The following is a 21,535-nucleotide window of genomic DNA, read 5'->3' as shown; positions in this document are numbered from 1 at the left end:
ACTCGATGTCACATGAAGAGCCTGCTACTAACCAGCATCCTATGGTCTACCTTTTTTTTTCCTCCTACTATCAACTCCAAACCACACCATAAGATGTCTTGCATGGGCACTTCAGCCTGCATGTCCAAGTGCTGTCCCTTCATGCCCAGCACATGCAGTTGTTCTGCCCTTTGGGTGTAGGTGTGACTGGGTTGCTTGACCCATCCTTGTGAGGAAAAACATGAGTAAAAGACTTGTATAGACCTTCAAAGTGTGTTTGGGGCCAGCCAACCAAAGACTTGGGGATCCTAAGTACCCAGGGGCTAGGATATTTGCTCTAGGTAAATACAATCCCTTATTTCAGGGAGGGAACACAGATGCAGGGCACCCCAAAGCTAGTCCTTTCAACACACAGAGCCCTGGACAGGAGCCTTTACTGCCCTGATCTACTGATGATAGATTTTCTATTGCTCTGCCACCTTTAATTTACTCCACATGCAAATGTCATATCAAAAATTACATTCATTATCGGTTCCTGATTATATATTCACTTTCTCCTGAATTCTGAAACTTAGTAAAAAAGTATCACAATCCAAATATTTGTTTAATGTAGAAACTTTATGGTCATCATAGACTCTTCTCTTCCCTCACCTTTTGTTTCCAATCCTCTTGATTCTGTAGGTTTTACTGGTGGGGGAGAGGGGAGTTGGTAGAGGGTACTTGGGATTGAACCCAAGGGTACTTTACCATTAAGCTACATCTCCAGCCCTTTTCTTTTAGAGACAGAGTTTCACTAATCCTCTTGATTCATTAGCTAAAACACCCTTTGCATCAGCAAGTTGTTCCCAATTCAATTAGTCATCATATTAGGTAAAGCCCTCTCTATTTTTTCTATACTATAGCAGTAGCCTCTTTGATGGCTTTTATGCACTTCATGTCTGAAATGTGCATCATGTTACAAATGTGCCCTTTTAAAAGCACATTTGTAATCAAGTCATTGTTATCTATAAGTAGCTCTTATGCCCACCCACTGCCAAAAGAATAAATTCAGCATGTGAGTTCAGGATGGGCGGTCTTTTCCACTGTGGCCACAGCCTCATCAGCAGCTATTCATCCCCTGGCCCCATGCTGTCTTTATTTTGGCCACACTGGGCTACTCAACATTCTTAGGATATGTCATGCCTTTTCACTATTCTTTGGTGCATGCTATTTAATTTCCTGGGATAGTTTTTTTATATATATTTGTGATGAATATAGACTATTTCTCATCTTCCACATCCAGCTCAGATATCCCTATTTCCATACATACCTCTTTGAGCCCCAGCCAGGTTTAAGAATTATTTCTTCTCTCATCTGTGTCTTGATTGGATTTTATGTCTATTTTACAACATTTATCAAATTTACGTAATTTATATTGAGCTTAGCTAAATGGTAGAGGTTACTATTCAATTGACATTAATATTCTCTTCATTTGGCAGTCCCCAGGAAGCACACCCAGAAACAAAGATTTGTGTGCAAATAGTTCTTTAAGAAATGTGGGAATCGCTGATATGGAATAAATAAAGTAAGAAGGAAAGGAAGATAGCCAACAATATTTAAATCAGCAAGCCAGATAACGCTGTGTCACTAGAGCTTGTGCCATATCTCCTACCAAAACACAGGCATCTAGAATACTCTCTCTCCCATCTCAGTGGTTAACTGCTGATCCCAATGAGCATTAGTTTCCCTACACTGTGGGAGCTTTCCTCTTTTGTAGAAAAAACTCTCAGGTATATAAATAGACAGTTGGAGATTATGTAGAACACTGTATTGAGGCCCTTATCAGATCCTACAGTCCCATATGTAGAATCCTCTTCTCTCTGTGGCAATATATAGTAAGCAGCGAATAAGGGCGTATTGTTCTTTTATTACTACCAGTTTGTTCCTTACTAGATAACTATCAGGGCAAAATTCTACTCTATTTAATCCTCATGGCACTTAGAGATAGCTATTGTTCCAGTCATTTCACAGAGGAAGAAACTGATGCTCAGAAAATTTAATTCACAGAATTTAGGTGACAAATATGTGGATAAGGCATTTTAACGCAGGTACTTAAAAGAAAATTTAAATGCTTACAACAGAGATGACGGCAAAATTTATCTGCTATTAATGCTTACTATTAGAGTCAAATGTTGATTAAGCTGGACCTATTTTGTCATTTCTGTGACTAATTTAGAAAAGAAACTACTTTTGACCCCAAATTTTGAAATCTAAATATGAGCTTTAGTTATGTGTAAATTATTAGCTACGAGAATAATTAGTAAAAATAATGTATTTCTTATTGTTTTCAAAAATCAAAGATAAAAGACATTATAGTGCCACACTACTAAGTATCTTTACTTACTAATGTGGCACTATAATGTCTGAATTTCATTATAAAATACTAGAAATATGCTCTGAATGCCTAAATGTATGTCATTATTAGAAAATAATGGATCTTTAACTCTAAAAATAGGAGCTCCATTTATGGTTAATAGTCTTTTGTTGTTGTTGTTGTTACCAAGGATTGAACCTAAGGTCTCTTGACCACTGAGCCACATCCCCAGTCCTTTATTTTTTATTTTGAGACAGGATCTTACTAAATTGCTCAGGACTTCGCTAAATTGCTGAGGCTGGCTTTGAACTTGCGATATTCCTGCCTCAGCCTCCCAAGCCACTGGGATTACAGGAGTGTGCCACCATGGCCAGCTATGGTTAATATTTTTAAAGAAAATAGTAAACATAAAAAAGTAGATAGATATCTTTGTAGAGTTAATCACTGAAAACTCCCAACACTTTGATTTTTTTTTTTTTTAATTTACAACATAAATTCTGGTCACTATATATTTGAGGGATGATTTTCATTCCTCCAAATGTTACAATTTGCTTTCAACCTTTTTGGAAGCAAATGGACCACAAAACATTAAAGCAAGGATTTCAATGTCTATACTGTAAGCACAGCTAGTACCACCACAGTATACCCTGATAAATAATCATTATGCCAGCCTTATTCACTGTCCCTAAAAGAGGGATGAACTCATCAAAGTATTTGGATGCAAATTTTACCTGAATAAGCAAATTGTTCTACAAACATTATTAGAAGCCTGATATGTGTTGATGTAAGTGGGAAATCATCCCGGTGATATAAAAGAATGTTAACTATTTTGCTGAAAAGCTCAGTAGAAAATTAGGGTAAAGTTAGCTTCAATTTAAAATGATGCCAAAAAGCAAATATTCTTGTTCTGCATAACTGCTAAGCAAAAGTTTCTCTTAAATGAGTTTTAAAGATTTTAAATAAAAATTTAAGTGTAATCAGCAATTTTCATAGTTCACACAGGTGTATGTAAATTTGTATTGAATGATTTTCATTATCAACTTTATAATAAATATCTTATCCCTAATTTTTTAGGGTAGAGGTAAGGAAATAAAACAAAACAAAAACAAACAAAAAAACCTGACTTGCTGACCAACTAGAGATCTCCAGAACAGAATATTAAAGCAAAATCTCTAGGTGAATAAAAATATCTAGGAACAGACAATTTATGTTTTTGACTAGAAATAAAACATTTGTGGTATAGTCCAATATGTAATTATCAAGCAGAGGTGTGGCACATTTAATGGTGTGTCTCAGCAAAAGTAAAAGCAAGGAAGGAAGGGAAGAAGGGAGAAAGACAGGGAGGGAGAGAGGAAGGAAGGAAAAAAGAAAAGGTTAAGCAATGACAAATCCGCCACTAAATTTTACATTAAAGACATTGCCATTATTTACTCATATAAGCTTTAGTCATATAAGAGTGGCACACTCTAAAGCATCCATAAAATTCCTTCTCTCTCATTTGTATTCTGCATTTGTAAATTCTGTCTCAAGTAAAATAAGCAATTGGGTGCAACATTTGCAAACTTTTATAAATACTGTTTTAATTACTCTATACTCCTGAATCCTTGTGTTTGGATTCAAGACAGTGCTGTTAAACATCACGAGAGTGTTTATTGTTTTGGAGAGGGACGGAACACTTGTATGGCACATCTGTGTTTTGGAAGCCTTCTCTATAAAATTCACACACACACACAGAGGATTATAGGTCATTTCATTCTTATCAAAATGAATATCAGCTTTAGTAACTCTAGCACTTTTCAAAATTTCAGCTTAATCGAAAAATACTACTTTACAATTCGAAATGGCTTCTGAATTCATTATATCCTTGGTAACAATCTTTTAGGAGGGAGAATTATTAAAAGATCATAAACTGGAATTAACCAGTTTTAGTTCTAGCCTTAATTTTATCTACTAATTTGTTAATTTACCCAACAAATACTTCTTGTGTTTCTTCTATGGGTACTGCCTGAGCTGAGCATCAATAACATGAGACACAACCGCAAATAAGCACCTGCCCTTAAGGAATCCCCCACTGAGGGCATTTATCCTCCTCTCCTTTAAAGGAGGTCCATTATCTCATGTGCAGAGCAAAGTCCCATAAATAGATCCTGTTTTAATTTTGATGACATTCTTCCTATTAAAAACTAAAATTCACACCAATTCACAGAACCTTGATTTATTTCCACTTCTGCCACCCACATTCATATTACAAAAAAAAAAAAAAGGTGAAGAGTTCCACTTCTAGAATCAAAAATTTAATTATCTTTTTCTGTCCCAAATATCCCATTATTTCACTCTCTCACTATTACTACTTTTACAACAAGTGTCATTTCTTATTATCACCCTCTTACAGTCCCTTTTCTCTCCATTTTATTCACATTATCAGTGTATAATTTTCAAATTTTCTTCACAGATTTCCTGTAGTACACTATTCATTTCCCATTACTAGTTCTCACCCCACCCTGAGCCTGACTACATTCTAAGGTTTGTGTTCCTGTTTCTATAACCAGTCAGTCTCTTGGGTACTGAAGGACAGAATTGTACAACCCTGTTGATTTGTTTTATGACAAAGACAAGGTCTTCAAAGTCATCTGGGTCACCAACTATCCATAACTCTTTGTAACTCATTTCCCTGAGATTACTGTAAATATTAAAGGACTATCTAAGTTCAATAATGCCAGGTGCATTTGCCACATCAACAACTTAAAAAAATTTAATCCCTACAGCAAGACTGTTGACAGCTATCATTCTTTGTCTGTATTCCAACCCATCCTCCTTGCTCAAGACTAAACTTTCACCCTCCTCCTGCGATTGTACTTCACTAACTTCAGACTTTTCTCGTTCATCCTCTGTTCTCCACTCACTATCTCACAGTTAACTCTACACCTTCATACAGAACTTTTCCTTGACTTATAGCTGCCATTCTTTTTACTTTTTTAAACACCACATCTCCCCATCATCCTTTATTTTTTAATTAAAGGTAATTCTCAACTGATACATAAAAACACAAAAATTATACATATTAATCAAGTACCATGTGATGTTTCAATATATGTATACACTGTGTAATCAGTTTAAGCATATGTATCTCCTCAAATATAACTGTGGCAAAAAAACATTCAAAGTTATGGATAGCAATTATTCACTACATATTTCCTCTTATTTTTTATAGTTAAGATTCCCAGATCTTTCTGCCAGTAGCTTTCTCTACTTTTTCATCAACCCAAGACTGTCTACTTCCAACTCATTTCCAATGCTATTGCTCACTAAGGAACTCTGAGTCACCAAATTAGATTGAAATGTTTTGTTAAGCATAACCTGATATTGCTGCTATGCCTGATATTCATAACTTCTGCTTGAAATCTCTTCATCCTTGATTTTCATGAACCCAACTATTTACTGTTTTTTCTATCCTTCCTTTTAGACCACTCTTTAGTGTGTTTTTAGGGGTGTGAATTTGTGCTCCACTTGACCCTGTCTTTACTACTACTTTTATGCTTGATATTCCATCTGGTCATTTTTAATCACATCCATGGTTTCATCTAGTACACAAATGCTGTTGGCCCCCAATCTGTATAGTCATCTTAGATCTCCCTCCTATGCAAGAGACTCATATGTTCTTCTACCTAGTGGCCAAACAAATGTCAAATAATGAATTCTTATTAAGCATTCACCATGCAAGTACTGCTTAGAGTAGACACTTCTCTAAATAAACATTTAAATATACATATGGGTTTATTCTTTACAATAATCCTATGAGGGAATGCTATATTGGTTTTTCATTGTTGTTTGTTGGTTTGGTTGGGTTTGCTTTTGGAGCTAGAAATAGAACCCAGGGCCGAAGGCATACTAGGGAAGCACTCTACAACTAAGCCACACTTCCAGCCCCATCCTCATTTTATAGATGAGAAAACTAAAACTCAGAGTGTTCACCCAAGGACACATAGCTGATAGAAGATAAAGCAATCTTAAATAATATGCTAAATCATATCTTCTGAAGTCCAAAGCTGGAGACTTTCAAGCTCTATGAATGCTCTTCTACTTCTCTCAACTGGGCTGGAGACCCTTCTTCTGTGTTTCTCTGCTTAGTACATTTTCTAATTTTTTTTCTTTACTCTCCATCTTGCTAACTAGCTGCTTAAGGTTCCTTTATTTATAACCACACAAAACCTAACATGGTGCTTCCCACATAGTAGGCATTTAACTTTAGTTGGGTGAATTCATTTAAAATTTTTTATCATAATATTTTCTCTCATCATTTGCTTCACTGACCTGTACAAGAATTTTTTTTTCAGTACTTGGGATTGAACCCAAGCATGCTTTATAATTAAAATACTTCCCCAACTCCTTTTATTTTTTAATTTTAAAACAAGCTCTCTCTAACTTGCTCAGGTTGTCCTTCAACTTGCAATCCTCCTGCTTCAGCTTCCCTAGTCATTGGGAATATAGAAATCTGCCACATGCCCAGCAACACTGCTATATTTTGTATTTTTAAAAAATGTATGTGTGTATAAACTCACATATATTATGTAGAGCAAGAAAATAGGGATGTTTTACCTGTTCTTTACTACTCTTAATAGTGGTGATTCCTAGGAAGTAACGTTGGAAGAAGTTCATTTCCTACATTAAAAATATATTTGTATTTTCCACAGAGAATAATTTTTTATTTTAATTTTTCTAAAGTTTGTTTTTATTTAAAAAATAAATTTTAATGAGAAGCAGAACTTCTGTTTGTAAAGAACAAAAGCACTTCAGAGTGTAATATCACCATAACATTATGAATATAATAAGATTCTCCTCCTAAACAAACAAACTCCCTTACAGAGAGTCCAAGATGAATCTACTATATATCAAATTCTGATAAAATTCCATAAGTTTCAAATGCATTTATTGAATTCCAAAAGATTGCTTCTTTTGACCTATGGCTCACTCACACTAACATTCAAACAATATCTTCAAACTAATGCATTATAATTCATTTTATTTGGGTTCATTTAAAAATTGTTAGTGAAAGGCCTCCTGGGAGAATTTTCTTCCCAGCCATTTCCAAAGCACTTATTTTTAAAATCCAAACAATGGTTTAGGTTTCCAAATCAGCAACAATGTGTGTTTACACTGAAAAAATTAAAATACATTTCAAACCAAATATTTCAAAATCAATTTCTTTCATGTTTACTCATCAATTGTTCAGTTCCGGGCTCTATGTTTTCCCTGAAACAGTTGACAGTTTTGCTTTTGGTATTAAGTAACATAGGATTAGTCTGCCTGAGGCACCATCTGTTGTTCTCTGCCTTGTCATGACAATTCTGAAGGCTTCAGAACTGTATTCTGTGATTTCTCATTAGGAGAGAAAGGCATTCTCCATCAGGAGCCTAAGCCTCAGAAATACTGTCCATGCCGTATGCATCTGAAAACAACTGACATGGGTCAGACAAGAAAGACTATTTTAGTTTCGTTGTATGTGAACATTACTTGGTGCTCTTACAGATGGAAAGATAAACTTTTTTGTTTATTTGGGTTTCTTTTTCCAGTAGGCTAATCCTTACAATGTGAATATTGTATTTAGTACCATAAGGCATTTCCTCCACTTTTTTAATGAGTTACTATTGTTATCTATAATTTATCCTTAGGTAAAAACAAAATCTTATTATTTTTAATAAGTTTTATGCAATCAATATTTATGTCCTTTTAAAATCTCAAGTGAGGATGGCTGTCTTGTCTTCTACCCCAACTTCAAAAATCCATTCACATAGTCTTAGAAATCTCAAAATCATATGAATTAAATACACACATCATAAGGATATAATGAATAAAGGTAGACAGATTCATGTCAATTCAGTCAGCAAAGATTAAGAAAACTTTTCCAATAGTCATTTGTACTAAATTGCAAAAGAACTCAGTATTGGCAGAAAAGAAAGTATTAAAAACTATTTCCAAGTTACCTTAGAATTCCTCTCTAAGAAAAATCATATTGAATTAATTTAAAATTGTACACTTTTTGATATGAAGATAACCTCAAGATTTTATTGCCCCCATAATAAAACAAAGGAGGAAGCTCAGAAATGGGGAACTATTCGCTTTCCCTTCCTGCATCCTCCCAGTTTCAAGCTCTTGTGTCTCTTGATAGCCTCAGCACAGTCATTGTAGTTTCTGTCTTTCCCCAGAAAGTTGGTTTAGTCCCACCACAGTCACTCAGCTTCCTGTCATAATGCTGCTTTCCCTAATCACATGGACTATGCTTGTGCTGGTCCTTCTGGTACTGTGTCAACTCTAGGGTTGGTGCTTGCCAACTTCGTACAGAGAGTTGGGGGTGGAGGTTAGGAACATTCATCAAGCTTGCAGAAGCTCTGCTGGACATTTTTATACATTTGTTTTGTTGTATATGTAATGAACTTGTTTTAAAATATAAAACAATTAGTATTATTTTATTTATCACATGCTTACATATCTATGGTGTGGAAGTCACAACTCATGGGCCATGGGTGAAGGGGGTATGGAAAGATAACAAAGTACAAAAGAAGACTCAATAGGAAATAGAGAATACAGTCATTTCCTGAAGTAGCAAACTGCAAATATTTCCTGTAGATATGTTTAAGATGAGACCATGATGCCCCAGATCTCCAGTGAGAAGCCCAGAATGTCTCCAGGAATCAGTTAAGATAACAAATATTCCTTCCAACACCATTTTAAGTAAATTGACAAATGAAAAAAAAAAGAATTAAGCAGCTAGCAATTTTACTCTAAGTGTCTGAGATAACTGTTTTTTTGTTAAAATAGAAAAGCTTATAAATATGAAAAACAAGGGCAAAAAGGATATATTTTGTATATCTAAGACATACAGACCTTGCTTTCAAAGGAAAAAAAAAAATGTTCAGACACCAGATAATTGAAAACTGGAGAAAACCACCACAAGCTTCCCCCTGGCTGAATTAAATATTCTCACACTCTTTGCTCACAATGTCATAGACCATCCTCCGGTTTCTAATTTTATTTTACAATCTCCTCCACATCTTGAAGGTGATATACCAGATACAGGACGCAAGTATATCCACATAGCATGTAAGTTAGTCCTGCAACTTATGTAACCTCTGATGTATTCAGGTAATTTATATTGACCAACTCAACAATGTCCATGGGAAAACACAGTGCAATTTCCTGAACTGGAAATCATATATCATAAAAGGTAGTTCAAAATGTTCCACCTTCACTCCACTGACTCTGTGTACATGTTATCTCTTAAGGCCATTCTCCCACAAAAAGTCATCCAGACAGAGGTCAGCTCAAAGTCTGATAGAGAAGTCAAATGTGTATAATTGATTGTATTATAACACAGAATGATTAGGAGATCACAGACGCTTGAGATGCAAGAAAGCACAGGAGAAGATTACATTTTACTGAAGGGATAATAGAAGCTTAAATCAGTCAGGCACCAAAAAAAAAAAAAAAAAAAAAAAAAAACTACCAACAATTTTTTAGGTGCTTTGACATTGAGCCAAGATTTTAATTTTAACAGAGTGAAAGAAAAGGAAAAGCAAAGATAAAAATAAAAGGATTTCCATGAGTAAAGAGTTGCTTACACTTATGTAATTCAGAGGTTGTAATTTGACTGATTTTATAATACATAACAAAGAAGCAGCTGTGCAGATAAGTCAGTTTGAATCTAGACCTGGTTTTCTTAATAAACTAAGCCAAGGAATATAAATTGATAAGCAGCTGGAACAATGTTTCTGAACAATGATACCAGTACATTAAAGGTCTCTCTCTTCTTCCAGAAGATCACTTTGACAGTCAGTAAGGACAGATTTTGTACATAAGAGGCAAGATTTTGGAGGAAGTCATTATGATGGCTGAAGTGAGAGTTTACAAGGACCTGGACTAGCAGGGTACCAACAAGAATAAAAATAAGTCAAACATAGGATATTATTAAATTCAGATGTACTTTGTACTCTCAAATCTTGATATTAAATTATAGATGTCAGTTACAAAGAACTGAGGATGGTATCAATAAAAAACAATATGATACCATATGTTTATAATCTATTTTTAACCTCAAAAATAGGTATGTAACTGAGCAGTTATCTTCCCTGTTTTATAAAGATGTAGCTTTAATCAAATTAATTTGATTCTCTCTCAACCCAGAAAGTTGCTGACAATTAAAATACCTAGTCATCCAGAACTGAAGCAGGAAGAGCTGAATGTGATAAATATGAAGAGAGAAGTGCTGGTTTCGCCATTCTCCGAGGCTGTCTTCTGTCTGTCAAAGAATCTTTACCAAAGGGGGTGAAATAAAACACATGCTCCAAGTCTTGCTTGGAATATCCATCAACTCGCTTATGCACTCACTCATCTGGCCAGAAGTTACTGAGCATTTACCCATGTGGTCAGATGAAATATGAAGTCCTGAGTAAATAAAGATGAAGGAAGACCGAACATACTGCCTTCAAGTAGCTCATAGTCCGGTAAGGGCTGTGGCCAAGAAAACCAAATAAACTCAGTGCTTTGTTGCAGCAGAATAAAGAGCACATCAAGGTTATCAAAAAAAGGGAGGAAGGGATGGAGTAATCAGAAAGTTTGCCCAGAAAAAGGGATACCTAAGTAATAATGATGGAAAAGTGATACTCAGTTGGAAAGGGAGAGATGAAAGTTCAGGAAAAGGGAGCAGTAGGCCAGCTGCAAATTGGCCCTCCAGGAAGCTACAGGTGTTTCAGGAAGGCTGGATGTGGTTGCAGATGTTAGGAAAAGAAAGGAGAATTGGGGTGATGAAGGAGGAGGCCTAGTTAATATGAAAGCTCTAATGCATTGTATAGTATAGCATTAGAATTTCAGTACATGAAAACACAATGAAGGGCTCCAAGCAAGGGGTGATATAATCTTAACAGCTTTGCATTTGCATAAAGGGGGATCAAATTTTGCAGTCCCAAAATTTGACTCAACTTCAATAACATAAGTATCTTACTAAAATTTACAAAGAAATTTTTCATTTTCCAAAAGCCTTCAAGTTTTATTAAAGATAATGAAATTCCTTCATATTTAAAAAGCAGGACTTATGCTAATACTTTGAGCTGACTTATCTTAGCATTTAATACATGTATTTATCTTATAGTTTAATACAGCTAAAGATAGTTTGATTTTTCTTTTAATGTTATAATAAGAAAATTTTCTAGTTATTTTGATTTATCTAAATTATTATTTAATTAAACTTTGGTAAAAGTGATAATTATTAAAGCACTACATTTCCCACATAAAAGTAAAAACATCATTATTTTCCATAGTATTTTACCAAGTTAAAAAATTTGCTTTAATCCAGGACCAGAAAAGGTAATTGTACACAGTACCATATGCTCCCTTGGCTGCTACTCCTGATTTTTCAAATTTATTATGAGCCATGGTCTTCTGTATGTTATTCAAGATTTAAAAAACGGATTTAATTGAGAGTATTGAAATTTTTCTGTAATCAAAATACAACTGTTAAACTATTTCTAAGGTCAACTGTAGTCTAACCTTCCATGTGTTGCAGCAGAAAGTAAATTGGGGACCAGAGTATTTAAATAGGCCGTATGTTTATGCACTAAGCTTTTCAAGAACTAGGAGTAAAGTTCAAGTCTCCTCCAAGTACAGTGTTCTTTCTACCTTTGTATTTTCCTAATAGGTTAGCTGCTACTTTGTGGTACCATAAAATAGCTTGGCAAAACCTTGACACAGCTCCACTGTCATCTATTCCTTCTTCTGTAGATCTCATCTTGAACAAAGTCACTGCCTCACTGACTTTTCTTTATCCCACATATCAAACTGGTTACTATGTCCTGTTGATTATGCTTCCAAATAAATTTCTACTTTGCCAGCTTCTTATTTGCCTATCTGAAACTGATTTATCAGTTTTATCCTACCTTACTGACTATTATAATTTTCTACCTCTAGTCTCTCTTCTTTCAGTCTATTTGTTTTAGAATGAACTTTCAAAAATACAGCTCTGACCATTGTCTACCAGTTTGAAGCAGTCCAATGGCTCATCATCATTGCCTTAAGGATGAGTTCAATGGTACTTAGTACCACATAATCTAGCCCCTGGTCATGTCTCTCACCATCACCCTATTTTGTACCCTAAGTGCAGTTTCCTGACATGACATGCTGACTCTTGACTCTTGCCTCTTTTGTTACCTCTCCTTAGAATATAGTTTTCTTCCTTATCAGATTGCTAATATCATGTCACCATTCAAGATACTCTCAAATGAAATTTTCTCTGGAGACTCTTTACTGACATTCCTCCAACATCTGAGAGATTAGATGCCTCACTTCTAAGTTTCCAAAGCAACCTGAGCAAAAATCAATCATGGCACCTATCCAACTACAATATAACTAGATTTACATAATATCTCTTCCACTACTCTTAAACTTTTTAATGATTCATTAAATGGTTCAGCTCTGTATCACTAGAATCTAGCACAATAATTAAAACATATTTGCTAAATAAGTGAAGGAATAGATGAAATTTTTTAAAAAAGAAAAAGTAAATACATGAGTGGTTGCATATATGACAAATTCATAAAAAATTTAACTATTATATGGTCAGGCACCAGAGAAATGATTTTGTTACACAAGTCTAAAGCTAAAAGAAAAATGAACAATTCTGAGTATACATTCTACCAAATATTTACATATACAAAAATACAACAGAAATATATTTTTTTATGTGTGTAGTTTGTAGTGATCTTCATGTGCATTTTAACTGTTTTGTTCTCTAAAACTAAAAGACCTTTTGAGGGTACTGAAGTCCTTAACATAAGCATGTTCAGTTTCTGAGCTCAGAGCCAGGAGATCTCACTTCTTACCCTTTTGATAAACTAATGAGATACCTGTTAGAGCTAGACGTCTCATAAATAGACAATGTGGGAAATTATCTTCTTTGACTATTGCTGTAGGCAAGTGCTATAAAATTTTGCTGTAGACGGTCTGAACTAATTCTAAAAGATACTAAGAGAATGCAAAACAAACAATGTGTCCCTCACCATTTAGACCTCTGGCTAAATGCCACTGTAAGTCTTCCTCTGATCTTCTCTGTGACCTTTTCAAGTACTAATTAGTTTTTGTTAATGTTCTATGAATACAAATACATGATTGTCATTGCCCTTCCTATGATGCATTATAAGGCATTAGCAAAGGAAAATAAATTTGATAGTGAATGTTTAATTGCATGGCTTTTGCATACACTTTAATAGGCAATGCAAAACCTCAGCAGGTGCACTATAAAATGAAGAGATTTTTCATGAATAATTCATTTTTATTTTAAAAAAAGCACTTCTGCTAAGATACAATTTGCAATAATGCTTTTCAAGAGAGATCAGTGAAAATCTGAAGCTGTCATTGCTAATTTGTTTTACTTCAGATTCAAAAGGTCACCCATTTTACACAATGCAAACAAAAAAAAGCCCTTTTCTTTTTTCCATGTCAACATGTTATGATCCATATTTCCTTATATCTAAAATATTTTTGAAACCCTAAGAGTAAGGAATTTTATGTTACTAACAAAAATTTATGCTACCTCAGAAAAAATAAAATTTATAAAACTTCCCCAGTAAATCAAATTCAGTAGAATTTTCTAAGAGTGTGGAAATCATCTTTGGATCTCCTGCTGTAAAATATCCAAAAGAATATATATAGAAATGTCATCTGACTCTACCATAGACAAGGAAGTTCTGTGATTTAAATAAAGGCTCTGTAAGATTATCATTAAGAATGTTATGGGTTTTTCTTTTCTTTAAAAGAAAAATAGTAGCCTTTCGTAAGGAATTTTACATATGTTAAATGATTTATACCCAAGATTATTGAATAAGGAAGCAAAATAGATAATAATTTCATTTTTAAGATAATGCAACTGGCATAATATAAGATTTTGGGACAAAATCAATCCTCAGAGTCACAATAAGGATTACATTCTTTCTAAATTTTATTTTAAGGGCAGAATAAAAAGTATGAAATATTTTGAATACATATACTCTGAATCTTTTACTCTTAAAGTTTGAATAGACAGACTCTACTTTTACTTCTATTCCTTATCTAATAAAGACTCTACTACTTATCTAACATTTTTCTTCAAAAAAAAGCTTATATTGGTACTTTTAATCTCAACTATTACTTAATAGCAACACTAAAAAAAAGAAATCAAAGTGTTAATAACTTTTGGCTAAACATAACAAAACCAAAAAGAGTAAAGACTATTTTCCAGGGTCCCAAGGGAGAGAATAAACTAAACTTTGCTTTTGTCAAAGAAAAAAATTAAAATAGAAGGGAGATCAATTGAAGTAGAGGAAGGCAATTGAGGGGGAAGGAAAAGGGACGGTAAAGAGAAGAACAGTGGAATGAAATTGACCAGACTACTCTATGTGCATACATTCACCACAATGAGTTTCATTATGTTCTATAAAGCACCAATTAAAAAGCTATCAATGAGGGTTGGGCATATGCCTGTAATCCCAGCGGCTCAGGAGGCTGAGACGAGAGGATCACGGATTCAAAGCCAGCCTCAGCAATTGTGAGGTGCTAAGCAACTCAGAGAGAACCTGTCTTGAAATAAAATACAAAATAGGGCTGGGGATATGGCAAAATGGTTGAGTGCCTCTAAGTTCAATTCCTAGTACCCTCTCCCAAATTTATCATTCAGGGCTGGGGTTGTGGCTCAGTGGTAGAGTGCTTGCCTAGCATGTGTGATGCACCAGATTCAATCCTCAGCACCACATAAAACTAAATAAATAAAATAAAAAATGTATAGCATCCATCTACAACCAAAAAAAATATTTTTAAAAAAAGAAAGAAAGAAAGCTATCAGTGAATAGAAGAAAGACCAGTAAAACCAGTAGAGTAGAGGAAGGAGAGTGGGAGAAGGGTAAAGAAAGGAGAAGAGGGAAAGAAATAGTATTGGAGACTTAGATGGAGCAAATTATATTCCATGCATGCATGATTACATCAAAATGAACCCAATATTATATAAAACCATAATATGCTAATAAAAACATACATAAAAAGGAATCAATATCAAGTAATGTGTTAAAACCTGTTATAATGTTCATTATAAGTTTACCTAATTGGCTTGATCAAGGCAAGGGTATTTGAAATTCAGAAGACTTGGAAATGTTCTTAGAAGCTGAGCTGTTCTAAAGGTGGGAGGTTGCTGTGGTTACCTGACACTAACGCAGGTGGAAGCTGCAGGGATGCAACAGTTTTTTAACTCCATGTTCTAAATTAGTTTTTCATTATTAGCAATTTCAAATGATAGTAGTCATTTATCTCCTCCAGAAAATGTTTACTCCTTCCCTTCAGTTACAGGTTCTCGATTGGATTACTTTGCTTAATTATTCATATTTCCCATAGCCTCAGAAAGAGAGGATGCTCTTCTAACACTGATGCCCAATCTCCCTATTTTTCTTCACCATCATAGGTACCATACACCACCTGTGCTATAGAGGCAGGATCTGAAACTGTCTCCCTTGTTCTCATACATTTCTACTCCTGCTCCATGAGTACTTTCTCCTGTGTTTGATTCTTAAGAAACACACAAGCAAATCAAACCAACAATTGAAGAAAATATATATTCATTGGAGCCTCAAATTCCTATATATTCACTTCTTTTTTAACACTTCATATATTTTGGCTTCTTAGAAAAGAAATATTTAAAAACTGAACCAGAGTTTTTAAAAAGAGTTCCATCACCTGCTCTTCCACCTGTGCAAACCCAGGTTAGAATTTTGCTACAAAACAAAACTAAACCTTCCACATGGATGTTTTCTTTACTCAATACTGCTCATCATTCCTTTCTCATTCATTCTTCTAATTCAGAGTAATTTGTGAATAGAAATCTTCCCCCACTGGAATGTTTAGAACAGAATCCACACCTTATTCAACTTTGAGTCTTTGAGTACATAGTTAGTGTTTTCCTATAGTAGTTGCTGGTGGTCAGATAAATAAGAAAATTGAGATGTATGAACATTTACAATATCACTAGCTACAACATACAAAGTATAATCTACAAGTTAGCAGATGTTCCCCTCTGTTTTTAAAAACAATGTATGTGAGAAAGTAGCAGTTGTACAGATTCCTTGGGTTTCTTCAAAGCTCACACAGCTTTTAATGGCCAATTTTCTAAAACTAAACTTTAGTTTGTCAGCACTCTCTTAAATTATAGTAGCAAGAATTTGACACAATATTGCAAACACTGGCTAACTATATTGAATAGTTAAGAGATTATCTCTTCTTAATTTCTCTTAACTCATTCAGATTTAGTACTTTCCAGAAAAGAACTGAAAAACTCAAAATAGAAATCACCACAGAATATTTAATGCTTTGCCAATATATCTAAAGGCTTATTTCTATGACTCAATCCATATTGTCAATACAGTTACTCAGTTTATTCATTGATTTCTGAGAAGAAAGAGAGGAAACTAACATTTAGTGAGTTACAACTACGTGCCAAGCCTCTCCCTTTAATTTTACTAGAGTGGTTTCATTTAATTATCACAAAAAGCTTATTATTGTTATGATCTCTACTTAACTCTGAGAAACTTTAGATAACACTTTTGAGAATTCATTCTTCATAAGTGGAGGCACAAGGATACAACAAGCTTTCTAAAACCTTAAGTAGATTTCTGTTGCTTGTTTACTTGTTTGTTTTAACCACTACATCATGCTGCATTCAGAACAGTGGACAGGGGTTTTACTTTTATGTAATTTATTTTTTTCCACAGAAGTTGACTTTGAAGAAAAAACTAACAGTGGAGGGAGTCTAACTAGTGTTAACAGAGACCTTGACTTGCTTTTAATGCATAGATGTTATGGCTACCATCTTCACTGTGGTCTCTCTGCTACAGATTCTCTTAACCCTGTTCTGTCCTGAACACAGACTCCAAATCAATATCAATTTGCATTACTTCTTCCCTCTCCAAAATTTACATCTTGGCCTCAGTCATCCTCCAGTTTCATTCATAATGGTAATGCTTATGACAATTATGAACAGGCTAACTTGTTGGTGCCCTTTTCTCCTTAATATGTTTTACAAAGTGATAAATTGAATTGTTTTTCACAAACATGTAAAACTCCCATTATTTCCTGCAGTTACTGGGATTATATACATCAGAATGATGACACATTGGTATCTGTCTTAGTTTTTTCACTGCTGTAAATATCTGACTGGAACACTTTTAAGAGGTAAAGTTTACTTGGGGGCTGACAGTTTCAGAAGTCTCAGTCCATAGAAAGCAGGCTCCATTCCTTGGGACTCCAGGTGAGGCTGCACATCATGGCACAAGAGTGTAGCTGAGGGAAACAGCTCACATGATGATCAGGAAGCAGAGAGAGACTCTACTCTCCAGCTACAAAATATACACCCCATAGCCCCACTCCCAGTGAACCACTTCCTCCAGGCACACCCCACCTGCTTCCAGTTACCACTCAGTTAGTCCATCAGGGATTAATTCTCTGATTAAGTTAAGGACGTAACTCAATCATCTCTCCTCCAAACCTTCTTGCATACTCTCACACATGAGCTTTTGGGGGACACTGTATATAAACCATAATACTATCATATATGCACTGTTTTAAAGAACAAGATTTACCAACTAGAAGACTAAATGCTATACATTTAATTAAAGGACCTGAAGCCATGTCATGTAGTAATTGTTGCCTTGTCCTCTTCATTCAGTTGTTTAGTCTAGAAAGGAGTAAAAACAGCATGAGATGTGTCAGGAGAAAACTCCTGTGAGCCAGAGTCTGGGTGATCTTCAGGCCTGAATGAGACAGAATTCTTCAATAGATGGGTGATGAGTCAGATGGTCACCAAAAGGGAGGGCTAGACTAGAGATGATGGACATGCAGTGCTGTTACCCTTCACTGAGCAAACACCTACTATATGCTAGAAATCACGCTAAGAATGGTGATAGAGTGGTGACTAAGACAGAAATGGAGATGGTTGTTTCTTGCAATAAGCTTAGAGTTTAGCAGAAAAGGACCGAGTATTGACCAAATAATTAAAACAATCTATGATGAGTGTCCTAGCACAAGAATCAAAAGTGAAACACTCACCAAGACAGACTGCAGTATAGGTCATGAAACATACCTTTACAAATTTAAACAATACAAATCATGCAAATTGTGTCCTCACACCACAGTTAAATTAAATTAAAAATCAAGGACAGAAAATCCCTGAATACTTGAAAATTAAACTAATTCCTCATAAACAACACATGGGTCAAAGTTGAAGTCTAAGAAAATTTTCTAAATGTTTTTAATTAAATGAAAATAAAAATACAACTTATCTAAATTTGTAGAATGACATGAAAGCAGTATTCAGAGGGAAATTTGTAGCACTGAATGCATGTATCAGAAAAGAAGAAAGATCTACAATCAATAATCTAAGCTTTCACCTCAAAAAATTAAAGAAGCCAGGTACAGTGGTGAATGCTTATAATCTCAGTGACTTGGGAAGCTGAGACAGGAGGATTTCAAGTTTCAGACCAGCCTGAGCTACTTAGCAAAGTTCAAAGCAACTTAGCAAGACCCTGTCTCAAAAATTAAAAAAAATAAATAAATAAAAATAAAAAAGGCTAGGGATGTTATTCAGGGGTTAAGCACCCCAGGTTTCCATCTATGGTACACAAAAAAAGGAATGTTTTTTTAAAGTGAATTTAACATTCAAACTTCATTAAGATATGTGCAATATGGCAATTTTACTGGGGGTTTCACCCTGACTAGTTTATGATTGCTTGCTAGGGCTTCAATTCACACTTTAGCACTAATTAAATACTTTATTAAATAAATACAATATCAAAAAAATGAATTCAAATGTTTTCTAAAACAATTTTAAATGCCTTTCTATTCAGGCTAATGACAAACATAATAAAAGGAGATATGCTAGTTTAACTTAATTGGCTGATTTTATACAGCACTTATATCTTTTAATCCACAAGTATATTATTAAATTATAGATAATATCTAATACAACCATTTCTATAGAATTAGGAAATAAATTTCTAAGAAAGAAAGATTTTACAGACCCCCATCTTTTATACCCACCCCAACAGTCTAACTCTAAAGAGGATAAAGCCAATGACTTTCCTCACAAGAGCTCACAACTAATGTCGCTTTGCTGTCAAAATCTGTATTTCTGATCTATTATGAGCATTAAGACAAGATTCAAATATTCCCAAAGAAGCTGTGATCACCTATTCAGCAACAGAGAGCACTGCATTCAAATATATTTCATCCCAGGAATTAAATATGGTCAGCCACACTCTGGACATTTCCTCCACTGTATATTGTAGAAAGTCTCTGTGTCACAAAGAATCCTATTCTCTTCTTCAATAACAAAGTTTATAGCCACACCTTTCCTCCCAAATCTGCCCCCTCTGCCAATTCTGTGAATATAGTTTTCAAGATTGGTAGGTAGATCATAGTTTACAACCAAAGACACTTGTTGCACCTCAATCCCATGAGCCAACAAGTCAGTAGTGATCAGAACTCAGCTTGACTCTGATCAGAATTCACTCATGATAACATCTCTCTCCTTCTGGTCCATGTCACCATGCAGAGCAGAAGCTGTGAAGTCCCTCGCATGCATTTTCTCAGTGAGCCAGTCCAATTTTGTGCCTTGTATTGAAGAAAAATTACAGCCTGTGTAACAGTCAGTGTCTCATACAAGTCACAAATTGTGCCCAACTTCCATTCTTCTCTTTCAACCTTAATGTAAAACTGTTTGATTCCTTCAAGGGTCAATTCTTTCTTCTTCACCAGAATTCAAATTGGATCTCTCATGAATTTTTTGGTCACTTCCAACACATCAATTGGCATTGTGGCATAAAGCAACACAACCTGAATACTTGTATTTGATTTTTGGAAAATCTCATAGATTTGATCCTTAAACCCCAGACTCAACGTTTCATCTGCTTCATCCAAAACAAACATTTTGGTCCATTTTGGAGAAAGATATCTTCTGTTTAACATATCAAACCCGCTCCCTGGTGTACCAACAACAATATGTGGTACTTCAGCCTGTAGTTTTTACATTTCATTTTGAACATTTGTTCTACTAATGCAGGCATGACAAGTTGCTCCCATATAGTATCCAAGTGCCAGAATCACCTTTAGAATCTGTTGAGCCAGTTCTCTGGTGGGAGCCAATACTCGTGCTTGGGTCTCCTTGAACTCAATCTCCAACTGTTGCAGTATAGAAATAGCAAATGTGGCTGTCTTGCCAGTACTTGACTGAGCTTGAGCAATCACATCATATCCTTTAATACAGCAAATAATAGCTCTCTGTTGAATTGCTGGAGGCTTCTCAAAACCATAAGCATAAATGCCTGGAAGAAGAGGCTCCTTTAAATTCTTATCAAAAAAAGTTATCAACAATCTCATTCCAGTTTATCTCGATAATACCATTGGGGCCCATTCCCTCTGGGCCTCCATGTTCTCTGCTGTTATAATCTGTGGAGCTACTAGACATGATCCAAAGAACCATTCAGACCCATTTGAAAAGATTTTTTTTTCCATGAAAAGCCAGGCACAGCATACAACTGTAGCCATAATTCAAGACCCTGATGCAAGAGGGTTATTTATAATAGGGTCATTTATGCAGATATTCTCTCCTCTGCAAAGTAAAGCACAACTTCCCACTACTAAGTTCAGGCTGCTTGTAGTAATTCTCCAAAGAATACAGCATGAAGAGCAGGGGGAAGTAAATTTATAGTGGAGAAATAGACAAATAATATCTCAGCCCAGATAAATCATGTTGAAAGCATGTGACCTGAATGTAATATAATGAAAACAGCACATTTCCTCAGTGGTCTTCTTCCCCAAAACACTTAATGCTTGTCTAATCAAAAGGAAAACATCCTACAAGTCTACAAGTCCCAAGTGAGGGACATTCCACAAAATACCTGACCAGCACTTTTCAAAACTGTCAAGTATCTAAAAAAAGCAGGAAAATCTTAGAGATTGTGACAGCCAAGAGGAGCATAGGGAGATGTAGCACTAAATATAATATGGTGCCCACAAGATGTAATGAGGTCCTGAACAGAAAAAAAAATAAGCATTTGAGTGACACATGGACTCTAGTGATGAAGAATCTATTTTGAATCATTAAATGTAACAATTATACCACACAAATGTAATATAAGGATAATT

General features: G+C 34.9%; 1 long non-coding RNA gene and 1 pseudogene across 1 annotated transcript; one reads left to right on the top strand and one right to left on the bottom strand.

Annotated features, from left to right (window-relative positions):
- Positions 1-1,700: 1,700 nt before the first annotated feature.
- LOC125619073 lies at positions 1,701-19,526 on the top strand. Its single transcript, XR_007350563.1, has 3 exons — positions 1,701-1,712; positions 9,338-9,348; positions 19,409-19,526. It is a non-coding gene; the product is annotated as an uncharacterized LOC125619073 (long non-coding RNA).
- Positions 1,701-20,855, bottom strand: LOC107148700 (annotated as a pseudogene).
- Positions 20,856-21,535: the final 680 nt, after the last annotated feature.

The sequence above is a fragment of the Marmota marmota genome, unplaced genomic scaffold, assembly GCF_001458135.2.
Source record: "Marmota marmota marmota unplaced genomic scaffold, marMar, whole genome shotgun sequence".
NCBI lineage: Eukaryota > Metazoa > Chordata > Mammalia > Rodentia > Sciuridae > Marmota > Marmota marmota.
This window is presented reverse-complemented; position numbering and strand designations above follow the sequence as displayed.